This window comes from Sylvia atricapilla, chromosome 1 (assembly GCF_009819655.1).
Source record: "Sylvia atricapilla isolate bSylAtr1 chromosome 1, bSylAtr1.pri, whole genome shotgun sequence".
NCBI lineage: Eukaryota > Metazoa > Chordata > Aves > Passeriformes > Sylviidae > Sylvia > Sylvia atricapilla.
Window position 1 is genome coordinate 87950240 of NC_089140.1, and position 16276 is coordinate 87966515.

At 38.8% G+C, this 16276-nt stretch overlaps 1 protein-coding gene across 4 annotated transcripts in view; it reads left to right on the plus strand.

Annotated features, from left to right (window-relative positions):
- LOC136366277 (poly(rC)-binding protein 3-like) overlaps positions 1-16276 on the plus strand; it is a 497612-nt gene that overhangs the window by 114845 nt on the left and 366491 nt on the right. Inside the window, exon 1 of one of the 4 annotated variants that reach the window (XM_066327310.1) lies at positions 12263-12275. The exons of the other annotated variants lie outside the window; for them this stretch is intronic. The gene's annotated coding sequence lies outside the window, so the exon portion shown is untranslated. Of the gene's footprint in view, positions 1-12262; positions 12276-16276 lie in introns of those variants that run through there. 4 annotated transcript variants of the gene reach the window in all.

Sequence of the window (16276 nt, forward strand, 5' to 3'; positions counted from 1 at the left end):
AATTTTTTTTACTAACGCAAGTTCAAAGACAGTTTATTCATATTTATTTTGCTGCTGGTATTACCTTTTATCTTAAATGATTTTGCCTCTTTGTTGCATATGAAACCTTCCTCAGGTTTTATTTTCGTGACAGTTGACAAACTAAGGTCTTTGAAATGTGTCTTTTTTGGTAAGTGAGGTGGAGAAGTAGGTTTTGTTGTTTGGCAATTTTAATTAGATGTTCTGTCTAGTTTTTTGTTTTTTAATTGTTCTTGTTTTAGGATGTGTAAAAACTATTACCTCTCAGCATTTCAAATTACTTTTCTACGAGTTTCTATAGAATCGATGTTTCCTAATATAAAAACATTTATTGATACATCTTGGGCTCTCCTATGGAGACAGAGCTTATTGGTAGCTTGTAGACTTCTCGAGTAAGGGGAGGTTCATCTTTCTTCCTGTGTCCACGTTGGAAGTGGCTACCTTGGGCTGTCTGTATTGTCACTAGGGAGAAACAGGTGAGAAATCACAAGTGGAGAAACAGGGTGAGATTAATCTCACCTATTTTAGTCATCCAATTTCAGATAAAAGGAACTGCACCCTAAACCACTGAAGCCTAAAGTAGCTTGCATTGATGAGAATTTCTGTATTTTATTACAATAATCTTACTTCTTCTGACTGACAGATTTGCTCCTTGTTTATAGTGGTAATTCCTGCTGATATCTATGGCTGCATGAAAACACAAGAATACAATCTTGCTACTTCTCAGTTCTTAATGTGTGATGTCAAATGACAAAGACAAAAGCTAAGACCTGCTATAGACCTGCTTGTACTAAATGGACTTATTTTCTATGTATATCTGAAATAGTAGCTTTGGAGGGCTCATTCTGCACTTAATCTTGCAAAAGGTAAAGAACTTTGAACTTCCTCTAAGATTTGAAGGTGGGAGTTCAATGTTGGCAAAAAGGAATCTCTGGATTTTTATTTTTTTTATGACATCTATTAAATGTCAGACAGGGCACTGGGACTTGACTGCTGTCAAGGAATAGGGAGGCAGACAGAGGACCCCCGACAGCATAAAACTTTATTTTTTTATGATTTTAGTAGAAAAATGCTTTCTATTATCTCATCTACTAGATAATATTCAAGTAATATTTTTGAGGACTGAGAGCAGCTCAAGAATTTTCAAGCTTGGTCAGTGCTATGCAGACCTTGAAGAAAGTACAAAGGTGTTCAAAATGCTTGAAGCCTGGCTTTCAATCTCACACTGAAGCCAAGGATAAACTTGGACTTGTATCGATTTAATGTTCTCCATCAATCTTTTTTCTAAGGAGGCAACAATGTCTGTAAAGTCTTACTGAATGACAGTTACTCAGAATTATTTGTAACAGCCTGTTTGGAAATGCTTCACAGCTGTCTGCAAGGCTTGTAAGTACTATATCAGGGAACATGCTCAAAGCTAGTACAAAGCTATGAAAAGTGGCTTCTCCAACACCTGTCCTGGTGATCACAAGACCTAATGGGTCTACTTGTACTTTAAAATTTGTCTAGCCTGCCAATCTTCTGCTGCCCAAAGTGGAATTCCTCACCCAGAGGAATGACTGGTCCTTAATTGAAGAAACATTAGTCCTTCAGGGTTGGAGGGCAGTTTAGGCTAGGAAATACTTTCCACTTTCCTGGGGAAAGGGAAAGCATATTCTTTCATTTGCAGACCATGTCTGCTCGGAGCTGCTCTGAAACAGAGAGGGGAGATGGATAAGAGAAGCAAACGCAACTGAGACAGCCCAAAGCCTATGGGCCAAGGTGGGACAGACAATTTTGGTTTGTGGTAGGTGTATTCAAAATGCATGGAAATGCTGTTCTTCCTATGAAATGTAAAGAGAATGAAATTCCATGGATGGTGTGGAAAGATCTTAGGATTAGGTATTTTGTCTTTCTCACATCATCCCATGTAAGTGGAGGTCCCACTATAGGTTTGTCTGCCAAGGTACAAAATGAAGTCTAGAGCTTTTGTCTTGTCGCTTTGTAGGTTTTGAAATATTGATTTGTTTATTTTTGAGGCAGAGTTGCACTTTCTAAAAGAATGATAACTTACATCTAATTTACATGTGCTGACGTGATGGCTGAACATCATCTTGATGGCTTATGGATGGACAAAACCAATTTCATTATTGAGTCATCCTAACTCACAAGTCTCTCTGCTGTTGGACTCAGTATGCATGGGCTTTGCTATACAATTGTTTTTGTGGGGTGAGAGCCGATGGATGCCTTCCAGAGACTGTGTTCCCACTTAGAGGCAGATGCCAGACCTTACTCAAGTCTCTGCAGAATTTCTCTACTTCTTTATCCTTGTTGTTCCCCTAGTTGTAGAACTGAGGAATTATTTTTAGGGTAGTGTGGTTTGTATAATACTATGTTTCTGCTTGATTTGTAGACCCTGTATGGGATCTTATTTACCATCACCACCCATGTAGTATAATGGCGTACCAAATTCATATGAGTCTTTTCACTATCATTCATATCACATTTCACTATCATTCAAACTACACTCTTCACAGTCATTCTATTGGCAGCTTACTTGAAGACTTATAAGCCAAATAAAAATGATGAGAGGTCATTTTGTGTCGTTTGGTTGTACCTGCATGAAAGCTTTATGAGTTGCTGAAACATAACTATTCAGCAACTACCAGAGAGAACTGTTTAATTCATTTATAACTTAGACTTCTGGCATTTCACTGCTATTGTATCCTTTACCTTAGGAATAATATCTGTTGTAATTATGAGTGTTGTAAGGATTGGAGTCTCCCAGGATCATAATGCTGGGTGTTATTCATCTCTTCTCCAGTGTTATCTACAGTGCAGTCCAAGCCTCACTATCTACCCTTCACAAGTCCACCTTTGAGGTTTGTCTTCAATAAGACAAGCCTTGACCTTGAAGCCCTTTTCCAGACCTAGAACACTGTGTTAGAAACATACTGGCTTTGTTTGGATTTTAAACAATTTAGGGAAGTTGAGTTTAACAGTGAACTTGTTATGTGTGTTTTAAAACTAGCTCTAATCTGAGAGTCATCCTACTCACTGTGTGTCCAAGCTGGTTTGTGTGATGCTGTCTCAGACAGCAAAGGTAAAGTACTTTCCTTGTTTTATGTAAATCAAGCCCTACCAGGTTATTTTGTTAATACCCCCTCTTCCATGGGGCTTCCTTGACACCTCATGGAGAAATATAAAAATCTGGGCTCCTTGCTGTACTGGAATCTCCACAAATCCTGCTCATCTATGTAAAATCACCTGAAGGGGAAAAAAATCCACACAGCAGATATCTGGGAAAGGGAATTGGATGCTATTAAAGCTGAAATGCATACTTCAGGATGTACTTATGTAGGTTCTATAGCACTGCTTAATTTCAAACTTTTGGGATTTAAAAAATTTTAAAACTTCTCTAAGTTATGCATGTGTAAGTTCAGAATCATGTGTCTGTATGTAAGACACATATGTAAAACCATATTTTACACATTTGTAAAAACACAGGCTAGGTACGTAAACTGATACATCTGTTACTTCAAGACCTCTTAAGACCTCCCAAGTCTGACCATGTGAGTTTCTTTCTGTGGTCCTCTAGCAGCTTCCTCACAAACAATGTGCTCTGCTTCTCTCTTGTGGACATGTTTTCTTACCTTTGAATTGCTGGAAAGGTGCTAATACTCCTCAGGCAAGAACACTGTGAAAACTAATGCAGCTATGAAAGAGGAAAGAAACCAATCCACAGAGTCATTTTTTTAAAAAAATACAAGAAGAAAATTCTTACTGAAAGAGATGAGGATAATGAACTAAGATAGCAACTTCAAGTATAAATATTTTGACTATTGAAGCTTTTAAGTGATGAGTTTAAGGAGATGTAATAGAAAACCTATTTGCAATAAGGTCTCCAGACATTTTACAGAGGAGCAGTGTGGATGATTCTAGTCAAGTTTTATGAAACCATTAGACATTTTGAAATACATAATTTTGTGCTCAAAGAAGAACAAACCTTTGGACAGTTCAAAATTTGTTCATGTCAAAAGGGCTATTTTCCATCCTGAGTCTCAGTGATTAAATATAAAAGATGTTGGTCAAAGTATTATAACATTACTGAAGTATTTTAGCTTTTATAAAACAGGATGTTTGGTAGAATATTTATTGTAAAATTTCTTCACAGAACCTTGTGGTTATAAGATCAACTGTCTAATATGAGACAACTGTTGCTGACAGTATAGGCTGATTAGGCTATATGATTAGACTATATGCTACTGAGATTATTTTGATTGATTTAGAAATTTAAATAAGTTTTAATCCCTATTTTTCATATACATTAAATATTTGTTAATTAAATATTATTTATTAATATATTTGTTAAATATCAATTTAGTTAAATATATGTTCGTATATATAAAAGACTTATTCTTTGGTTTGGATATCAAAGGTAATTTAACTTTTAAATGGATTTAGTATTCATAAGCTGTACATCAGCTGAGAACAATATGAGTCCCTTGCTAAAAGGGTTCATTAAGTATTAATACAAAAAATACATTCTAAAAGTAAGTCTAATATCAAAGTGAAAGATAAGGTCTGGGTTATTTGTAGTACATGAAACTTCCATGTGTACTCTGTTAAGTTTCTGAGGGATCACCACATGAGCGACTACTTACTAAATTATGGTATTACTGCTGTTTAACACTTCCTTCCTATTTATTGTCAAGGAGTTTATCTCCTGAAGATTAATTGGAGTATGGGACATACCTTTGATAGCTTCCAAACACGAATAGTGCTTCCTTGCAAAAATAGGTATCTGCTACTTGCTTGTTGTAATCAAGGCATCACAGGTTTGAAAATGTTAAATGCAGATTTTGTCAGAATAAAATGACAAGATTTTTGCCGGAATCTTCTTGTGATTTAATCCCAGCTGTCAACTAAGCCTCATCCAGCCACTCACTCACTAGCCCCACAGTGGGATGGGGGAGAGAACTTACAAGACAAAAAACCAAAAACCGCTTTCACTTCAGACTTCTAAAGACCAATGAAGCATAGTACGTATATGTGGATTTTTGAGCCACAGAAACCCTCAAAATGTGTAATATTTTTGCTTTTAGTACAGGTAAAAGGTGTTTTCTGGAGTTTCACAACCTGTATGTGTCCTTGCCTACATCAGTCAAAACCACACCTGCACAAACAAAAGCTGTGACTTTTTTCTGTTCCTTTGAAAGACCTCTGACCAACACTTAGGAGCTGGAGCTCTCATTTTTTTGTCAGTTCGTGAGAAAAGGTGATACCTTGAGAATGTATGTACCAGGCAGTGAGAAGCTGTCACCTAGCTCTCACTACATTAAATATAGCATGACACTGTTAATGTAAAAGACTTTTCTATCAATACCAGGACTTGGTGACCGTAGTGACTGTGAGAGTTTTGCTTCATAAAGGTTATTATATGAAAAATCCCTCTATGCTGTATGGTCTGGTCCCATATCAGTTTTTTTTTTATTTCAAAGCCTTAATTTTAGGAATGCTTCTTAGGTGACAGTCACTGCTGAACAGAAATGCATTTGCATTGCTTTGTAGGAGAAAGGCAAGAGTCAATACCTCTGCTTCATTGTAGAACCTAGAGCCACCTTTTGCTCTTAGAACTGGAAATGTAAACCTCTTTCAGCTACTAAGGATGCCTTTATTTCATGTTTGTACAGGATCAAATATTGTGGGGTCTGAGCCTCTGATTATGATGTCTAGATGCTGTGGCATATAAAAAAAATTATTATGAGTGAGCATTTCCAAATTGGCTGTAACTTATCCTCATTGTTAGTGGCTTGGTGTATTTAAAGTGTTCATTCTGTGATTCTGAAGTCTAAATATGTGATTCATATCATATATTGCTTAGGTCATAACAGTATTTTTTGTTTCTTTTGGTTTTGTTTTTTTAACAGGTGCTATAGAGTATAGTTCAGGGCATCAACAGAGTGTTCACATTTCTATTTTTGTTCCCATTTTGGAGTACCAAGAAAACAATTGCAATATTTTTCTCACTTCCCTTCTGGCATTATAATAATAAATTTCCTGGGCAACCTCTGAGATAAATGTAACAAGTGTTAGCACATAGCTATTAAATCTTCTAAGGCTGTGAAATAGCTGTTCATGTCTGGCTATTTGCAGCCTTGTAATAAAGCATGTTTTAACTACAAAATCTATCAAGTTATATAAAAGTCTTCACATTCTGTTTTCCCATAGTACTCCCTGTTAAGCCTCAATGTATGAAATAACATCAATGTCAGCTGTAACTGTAGATTCATATATGCACAATTAAGAGTGTAATAGATTACTTTTTCTGGTTTCAGCATAGGGCTTAATTGATACATTCTTTGCTGTTCCATACTGATTTTGATGCTTGTCTAGGATGAGGTCTAGAGAACAGGTGTTTTCAATCATGTTTTGTACCTGGTATTGTAAATTACTATTGGCTTTGCTTTAGAATTTGTTCCGCATTGTACTGTCTGAAGTCTGTTCTCTCTGTAAGATCTGTTCTGCACTTGCACACAGCACATCTTTACCACAAGCACGCAGCAACTTGTTATTTCTAGCCCATTACTCTGCATAATACAATGCATATGATTATGACATTTTGGAGACAGGAAACAATCTAATGCTAGTTTGAGGGTCTTCTATTGGTGAGGATTTTCCCTTTCATTAATTCTACTACAAGTATGATGTGATTTTTCAAAGCAGTAAGATGAGGATGTAGATGAGGAACTTAATTCTTCTTTATCTTCAAACACTGTATACACAATATTCACTTAACCATTTTCCTAAAAAACGTGGTCCACTAAAAATATGTCTCTAGCAAGTATGAAAGTCTCCGCTAATTTTTTAAATTGAAGTCTCTAAGACTGAGTTTTTTCATCCTTCATCTTCAGATCCACAGATGTTTTATTACAATGCTTTAGTTCCTTAGGGCAAACTGTGTTCAATGCTATCTCCCAGATTTTCTTGCTTTTCTGTTCCTTTCTGCCTTTATAATTAAGAAACAAGATACCTGCTGAATTTCTCCAAGGGGAACCTTTATTTTACTAATAATCTCCATTTCAGGAAGCTTTAAAGCTGTGTTCCCTTACTGTTTTGTAAAGGAGTAAAGCGAGTTTACTGAAACCAAATAAAGTATTTTCCTGAATTGAATTTCTCAAGTCAGTGTTCCATTAGTAAATTGTATAATTCCACACTACCTTTTGCCTTTGCCTGATGCATTTTTAGGCCAGATTTTGTGTGGAGTGGGATGCTGTTGTTCTCTAAGAAAGTAATTTTATTCTTGATTTATTTTATTGGATGAATTTATAGAGTCCTACCATTACACACTCTTCCCTCTTCTCTCCGGCAGCAGTAGTATCTGTTCTAGCCAGATGTGCAGCACTGCTGCTCCTGCAGAGATCTGAGCCATCTGCTCTGTGTCAGTTGGACATGCCATCATTTCTTAAATAATTAGGTGGCCTTAACAACAGTTTGAAGATTCAGTGTTTGACATAAGCTGCAGGGAAAATAGGTCTCAGACTATGGTTTTTGCATAGAGTTTTGACTCCTTTATAACCATAACAGTCAACTACTTCTCCAGTGAACTTGATGTTTAACTGTCCAGTGAAAGAACAAGTGTGTGCTTCCCATACAAATACAAAAGTAAGAAGTCTGGCTTTTACCCAGTCACTTTCCTTCTTCATTCTTCTTGAAGGGCTTAACCCTAGAGTAACAGCCTGCTGTCTGCCTTCAGCTATGAGCACAAGGCCTGGATTGGGGTTCAGTGGGATTACAAATCACAGTAACGATTTATCTTGCTCTTCTTACCTCCCTTTTAGCTGGCATATGGTGTCAGGTATTTTACAGACCTACAACAACAGTCTCACAGATGAGCAGAGTGTTTGTTTCCATCTCAAACAGGGAGAAAAATATTGGTTTCTTAGAACTGTGACATCACAATTTCCAGAAAAGTAATTTTGAACCATTTTAGGGTGTATAACAATGTATTAGTGCAAAACTTCTTGACAAATTGTAGCTTGGGTGCTTGCAGAATAGAAGACAAAACAACACTATATTATAAAGAACAAAATAGTGCTGATGCTGAAGTATTTTTCTGTTGTTAGAAATAAATTATTTGGAAACATTTCTGGAATGGAATATATCAATCTTGATTTTGTTCCTATGGTGTTGTGGGTCCATGGATTAAACATTGATTATTCCTTGTTGTTTATTCCAGAACTGAGCAATGAAAGGGCCTCAATGTGGTCTGAATTGTGGCACTCATTGGAAGTAACCCCTATGACTTGCTTCTAATTTCAGTTACTTTAATGTAGCTAATAAGGAGTTCTCAGTCATCTTATTTTGCCCAGTATGACTCTAATAAATAAACGGAATAAAACCTCCACATCTGACTCATGATACTGTTTAAAGTAATTCAGCAAACTAATGCCAATGCTAGTCAGAGCTCTGCTCACATAGAGCCTCACAGAAGAGTTGAGGCTGGAAGAAACCTCTTGAGATCTTTTGCTCCAATCCCCGTGCTCAAGCAAAGTGTGTAAGAACAGGCTGCCAGAACTACTTACACCTTAAAGCAGGACAGGCTACTGTTGGAATTTTTTGCCATGCTGCTACACTGCTGACTTGTGGTCAGCTTGTGGCTGACCACACCCCCAAAGTTGTCCGCTGCAAAGCTGCTTTCCACACCCTTCATCTCCAGTGTGTACTGGTGCCTGGGGTTATTCTTTATACCCTGCCTTGTTGAGGTTAATTAGATTCCTCTTTGTACAGGTCCTGCTAAATGGCAGCACATTCCTGCTGAATAGCACAGGCTAATACCATGTGGTGCATCAGACACTCCTCAGTTTTATACTGTCTGCAGACTTCCTGAGAGTAAACCGAGTTTTGTTATCCAGGTTATTGCTGAAGGTGTTGACTGTACTGGCTCCAGGGTAAACCTGTGGGGTACATTACTAGTGGCATTCCTCCTGCTGGATTTTGTGTCGCTCATCATAACTCACTGAGACTGGCAGCTCCACCAGTTTCCCATTTCCTAGTTTCCTTGTCAACTTGTCTAGGGATGTTATAGGAGCCAGTGTGAAAACCTTACAAAGGTCAAGGTAAACAACATGCACAAACAAAATCCACCAAACTGACCACCTCACAGAAGGTGATGAGATACTCAGCACACTTTCCTCTGCATAAATATAGGCTGACTACCTTTGTCTATCTGGAAGTGGTTCCCAAGATAAGTGCCACCTTGTCACCTTCTGAGGGACTAAGGTGAAGCTGACTAGACTGAGCCCAAGTCCACTCCCAAGTGTGTTAAATATTTCCTCCTCTATGCAAAGCACAGATCACACCAAGTGTTTTGACATAAGAATAGTAATAACCATCAAGTATTTAGGTGTAGTGACTCACGTTTTTCTAGCTAGATGATTCTGCTCTGCGTCGCAGTGCTGTGGACCAATCTGGTTTGGCAGCAGGTAGGCACTCCACCAAAGGGAAATATTGTTGTTCCTAGCATTTGCTGGCATATATGAGAAGCAGGCAGATTTCATCAGTGATAAAAGCTGCCATTCCTGTCTTCATTATGACATGTTCCTCTTCCAAGAGGAAAAACAGTAGCAGGTTGTTCTGACGCTGACCCTACTTGTTGTTACCTCTAAGAGTGCATAGGGTATCCGTGCTGCAGAGATGGCAATGGGTCAGTGAAGTTTCTTTGTTTCCTCTTTGCTCCTGGCTCTCACATCTGTCTTGAATTTTTTCTGCAACTGTAATTGGTACGTTGATGTACTCAAAGGAAACTTCCCTTCAAGTGGAGCATTGTGCCTCATTATAATTCATTTCTAGCCCATTGCAGCTGTTCCTCATCTTTAAAATACGGAATTTTGTAGTCTTCTGGTGAATTGTGCTCCTTATACAATGAGGGGCAGGTGGGGGTGGGGAGAAGCTTTTAAAAGCAGCTATTTCATCTGTGCTCACAGTTTTACCACAGCAGCATGCTGTAGCATAAAATTTAAGAGGTCAGTAAACAACTTGGCAGTAACTAAGCAATTTAAACAAAAGCTTCTCCTCAGTATTTGATGACTGGGGGGAGAGGAGGGAATCAGGATTCTATTGTTTAATGTGTTACCACAGTTGCTCCATTTCTAAAGGGTTGTGTTTAGTAAGGATAATAACTCTTGCATTAAAATGGCAGGCTTTTTCCCAGATCATTGGTGAATTTCTTTTTTGAAATTGATTGTTGAGGCATTGCCACTAATGAGTTCTGTATCCTCTGAAAAAATGTAAAAATTGTGTGCCTGCACTGGGGAATTTACAACTAAGTTGGCTATGCCCCACTTTTTAACAATTAGCATCAGAAAGATCTATGATCTGCATACAACTAATGAAGGTACTGATTAATATTATTTTTTCTCTTTAAGGCCTTTACATGCTCTTTTCCTGTCCTAAAAATATTTATCCAGTCTATGATAAAACTTGTTTTCATTAGGGGAACACTGCTAATAAAATGATGTGGTTTATTTTATGCAAAAAAACTCTCCTGCATATTAATTGTTAGACATGTTTGTACTACGTGGTCAAGACTTTATTGGATAATGCTATAATTGTCTAACAGATGGATGGTAGATTAACAAAGTACATGGATCTGAATTAATCCATTTGCATCTCCTGCAGTGATGAATTTCTTGTTGCTCTTTAACCATATTCAAGTAAAATTTAAAGATCAGATTCATATTCTGATTATAATTCAAACAGTTGGATAATTTTTCTATAATAAGTGAAGTCATACCAATACCAGATTTGAATTTTGGCATAATACACCATATTTGCTTTTGTAATTTGGATAGAAAGACTAGCAAACATTACAGACTAAAGTAAATATCATTGGTTTTGGAAACAACCATGCGAACTGTTTCCAGTGAAACTGAAAATTCAGCGATGTTTGACTCTGAGGATTCTGGTCTGACCCTGTTTCACAGTCTTACAAACACACATGGGTGTGCATGCACAGGGATTTGGGGCAGCATCTGCTAGAGCAGGGCTGAACATGGAGACAGCACCAGGACAGAAGTGATGAGAGGCTCAGTCAGGGCAGGCACTGCAGCAGCACCACACCCAGCCCTCACAATATCCTACAAGCACACCAAGCCTTCATCTCCTCCACCCTGGGAGCACCGTGGGGCCCTGTGCAGAAGGACCAGTCAGTGATATAGGGCAGGTTCAAAACCATTGATTTCAACTGGCTTTTTCAGCTCTAGATTTTGAGAGAGCAAGTTTGCTGCCAAGTTGCTCAGGAAAGTAGTTAGTGCTTTTATTTTATTTCATTTCATATATGTATGTGCATGCACATACACGTATATATAAGTGTGTGTGTATATATATAAGGGTTTTTTATATATTTAAGTTTTATACCTGCTGCTGTCTTTAATTATTTTTGTTATATGATTGAAAAAATGAAAATTATATATTTTTCAGGACGAAAATCAATTTTTTTCAAAATACCTTTAGTGTTGGAACTTGTTGGCCCTTAACATGTACCATTCACAGTCTTTGTGCTTCTAGTTTGCCCAAAATGATGGGGGGGGGGGGGGGGGGGGGCAGTGGACGACATGGGTCAACAGCCACCCAGGCACTTGCTCATTTTCCACTCCTGCAGAATGGGGAGAAAATAGAAGGAAGGCAAGAAGATTCTTGGATAGGGATAATGGCAGTTTAATAGGGAAAGTTGAAGTTGTGTGTACAACCATAACGAGAGGAGGAGTTAATCCACTGCTTCCCATTGCTGATTACACATCCATCCACTTCGTGAGAAGCAGAACCTCAGCATGTATAATATCTACTGGGAAGGAAAATTATCACAACTATGAATGCATGTGTGTCCCTCCTCCTTTCTATGAGCTTCTGTTGCTGAGCTCTTGAAGGAACACACTATGAATTCCTTCACCCTTCCATGTTTTCTACCAAGTACACCTGGTTTCTTGACAGAAGGCAATCCTAGGAATGGGCTTGGTTTTTCCCAGGAGAGGAGAAACCCATGCTGCTTTTTTGAGCTATTTTCTTATATGCACTATGAGATCTTTGTGTTCCCACGGAATATAAGCACTTTGGTTGGGTAGCTGTTTGGATATCTCTTCCAGCAGCCTGAAGTTTTACACTTTACCAGCATTGAAAGCTATGACTTATGAGTTGAAGATGAAGAGAGAAAGTATAATAGTGCCTTTTTCAGGCATCTGTTTCTGAAAGAAATGTCACAGTGGTCTAGGAAGGCAGCTGTCATTTGACAAGGCTTGGGGGTTCCCAACCCAGGGCAAAAGTTAGGGGGAATTGGGGTCCCACCAAAAGATGTTTGAATATTCCCATCTTGTCCTCACTTACAATTGTCTACAGGGCAGTTTTCATGTATACAAACAAGATTATTTGAAGGAAGGCTGTACAAAAAACCATTTCTTTCCAAGTGTGGTTCAGCCTCTAATGGGAATGGAAGACACTGGTGGTTCCTTTCTGCAGCTTGGTACTGCTTCTGCATTGAGAACACCTATCCAGGGAACCAGGAAAATGTAGTTTCAAATAAAATACACCAGCTGTTTGTCTTTGACAACTGCTTCAATGTACGACTCTGTTCATCTTACATTAATTTTCTAGTTACTTTGACCAGACCTAGGGAGCACTACAGAAATTGTTAGGAGGTTTGGCTTTTGACATGGTCTGCAAGCTGGAGCTTTTCCCTGAGGCCTGTGGAAGAAGCTTAGTTCAGGCAGGATTCAACTTTTCTGTATGGAGCACTCCAACCTGTGTCCTCAGAGGAGTGAAGGGTGCTGCACTGACTATTCTTAATTTCTGTGTGATGATAATGCACTTGGTGCTGTGTGCCTTGGATGCTAATTGCATGACAGTTGGACTCACTTGAACTAGCCAATCACAGTAAATCCAGAATTAATGGTGATTGTGCTTTGAATGGGTTTGATACCTATTTACATATTGCTTCTTCACTTAGGGAGGGTACCTCATGTTAAAATAGACCTACAGAATTGCTTTAACCAAGTCCTGAGGGCAGGAGGGTTAGGAGAAGAGAGGATGTGTAAGCATTGCAAGAAGGGTTTTTCCAGGCGTGAGACTGAAGGGAAAGGGTATAGCTCTAAAGGCTGAAGTTAAATCCTTTGAAAGGCAGAAGTGTTTGTAGACTGAAGGGCTGGCTGAGCATACAGGAGTTGTGGGTAGGGCAGCTGTGACCTGCCAAGGCACATGGAGCTGCTTGCAGGGAAGGTGCTTGCTTACCTGGAAGAGAGGTTACTTAGTGTTCCTTCAATTCAAATGCAAGGATGAGGGGAATTTAAAAAAATATAGTTTTTCAACCACTGGTGACCAAATCTGTACAACACCTTGCTTCAAAAGGCCTTCTTGGCCTGAGTGTGGAGTATCATGCTGGGTGGCTGTAATCTGATCACTTTAGCTCTGTCCCCAGGGCCAACACACTGGTGGCATGCCACACCTACTGTGCATGGCAGGAAAACCCTGTAAGGAAACTCAATACAGAGAGAATTACAATAGCTTTTCTTTGTGGCTGCAGGGGCATGTGTTTTGCTGTTGCGAGGCTGTGCAGGGATAAATAAGGTGACAACCTGTTTAAACTATGCAGCTGCGTGAACTCTTTCCATGCTGCATCTGATGCCATGCCTTTTTGGTGGCGTGGCCAATGTCAGAAGTATTTTAAGGGTTCCTGAAGTGCCATGTGTCTTTCACATATCCTGAACAGCAGGCACGGTGTTTCATGTCACATTTCCAGGGGTGGGGTGTCCCTCCACTAAGGAGAGCTTCCTCTTGTTATGCAGATGTATTTTGGCCAAACAACTCAGTGGAAGTGGATCCGAGTTAAGTGAGTAGTTCAGAAAAAGGAATAACTGTTTTTTATACTGAGTATACTGAAGATAATATGAAAATTATCTTATGTACAGGCTTTCCATTACTCTAAAAAGTTCTGGTTCTAATGTGAGATGGGTGTGTTTCTCATGCCATAAGTTCTCATTTTGTGGAAGGAAGTTTCACAGGCATCATACAAAACAGTAATCCGGTGCTTCAAAATAAGATCGTAGTAACTGTGGTAGCCAGATCTGTTTATTTATGTATTTATTTTTTAACCTGAAATTCAGGAAGAATAGTTCCTATGTGAAAAGAAACAGTTTTCAGCTTGAAATTTCTACTGAAATGGAAAACTGAGAGTTTCCAGTGGTGTTCTCTTCTCTGTCCAGCTCTATGACTTTTCCCTGTCAAAGCAGAGTGTACATAGCACATTGTAATCAGCTGATTATTGCCAGGAGTTGCAGACTGTTCAGTTTAGCCCAAAGGGATGAATGTTGCTGTAGAATTGCTCCCCTTCACTGTAAGGCAGTGTTATCATTAGTTTAAATTAACTTTTCTTTTTCTCTAATACTCTGACATTTCTTTTCCACCTGTCTGGCTGCTGTTGAGAAGAGAGCTGTATTTTTCCTGATCACTGCCATGCTGAATCTACTGACAGTAGACTCTACATGACTACTGACAGTATAAGGCCTTTTGCAGGTCATTGAGATATTTAATTTCTTTCTCTGCCCTCAATTTTTCAAATTTTGTAAGTTATTTGTACATCCGTGTTTGCCCTACAGTCTCTGTTCCAGTATTTCTCATGTATGATAAGAAGGAGCAGGAGAAATTAAGCAAAGTCTAGAAGAGTATAATGAGTGGTTTTCTTCACTGGTACAAATCTTATTTTTTTAGTTCCATGATGTTCTGTGAGGGATAGGAGGCCCTTAGGGCCTCACCTCAAACACATGTATACTTTTCTCTATTCAGAGTTGGCTATTAAACCACGTCTGTTTCGTTCCCACTGTGGGTAGCATTTGAGGAGGGAGGACTTAGCCACCAGAGTGCTTCAGGGATCCAGCGGACTGCATGAGGTCAAATATTAGGATCTGAAGAAGGGAGAAACCATTCAGTGCAGATGCAATTTCCTATTTTTCTGCCATGTACAACACAATGCATGCTCTAGCATGGCCAAATGGTACTAACCTGTTAACGTAGACTGGTTTTTACAGTTATGTACCTTGTACTGTCATTGTTATTTGAAGCTTGTGTGTGCCTGTGATGTACAGAAGAGTTAAAGCCTTTGTATAAAGATGAATTTTACAGCTTGCTTTCCTCTTGATATTGGTCATACTAATTATCCTTCAGTTCCCCAGGGCAGTTTGAAAGAACTAAAGGGCATAAGAGGGTTCAGTTTTAATTATGCAAAAACTGTTTCTCATTGAATGATGATCTGAGGCTTGAATAATTGCACATTAGGGATTGAATAGGAGAATTTGCCTTACTTTTTTGTATTGCAACTGTAACTGGTGGTTTGGGACTGAGGTTTTGTCCAAGTTAAGGAGGATAAGTAGATATGTGGAAGTTTCAGCAGTCCAACAGCCACTTGTTGAGGACAGAATAGGAAGTGAACACAGGAAAAGTACTGTATCTCTGTAAAGCCATAAATACTAACATTTACTCTCTTCTGAGCCTTAAAACTTCATTTAGCCACCAGCAGATGAAAACTGATTTGCTCAGTTTTGCCTCTAACTTGCCTTGAGGTTTAGGAGTGTTCCTGCCTGATACAGTTCTCCCACTGCCTCTCTAAACCACTCTCTCCCCTCCCCTGTGCTGGAACAGAAAGGAGAATTGGAGGACAAAAGGTTAAGACCATCATTGTTGAGATAGGAACAATTTACTTAATGGTTCTTAATTAAGTAATGAGAAACAGCAATGAGAAGAGACAATAAACCATAACAGCAACAATACTAATGGCAGAGGGTGCAAGGAAGAGGTGAACGATTTGCACAGAACTGCCCCCAAAAACAGACAATACCTGACCACTTCCTCTGCCACACAACACCCACCCAGAAGGAAAACTTCTCCCTGGAAGAGATTCCCTTCCTACTGCCTCAGACTATGATGTGAGGTGATACAGAAGGACAGTTGCTTCTTCAGTTCCTCTGCAGAAACCCCAATATCAAGCTTATTGTTCTCAGTATAAAAATCCATTTTCATGGCTGCTTGCTAATGCCTCTGCTCTTGGAAATCTTCAGCTTTCATTTGCTTCTATGAACAAACATTCAATATGCAATTACAGCATTGTGGACTTTGTAAACCTGTGATTTCCATCTTCACGTCTGAACTTCAAGACTTAACTTCGTGTGATATTATAACTTAAAATAAGTGGAATACCCTCCTGCCTGCTCTCTCAATGCTTGGAGGAAAGGAGAAG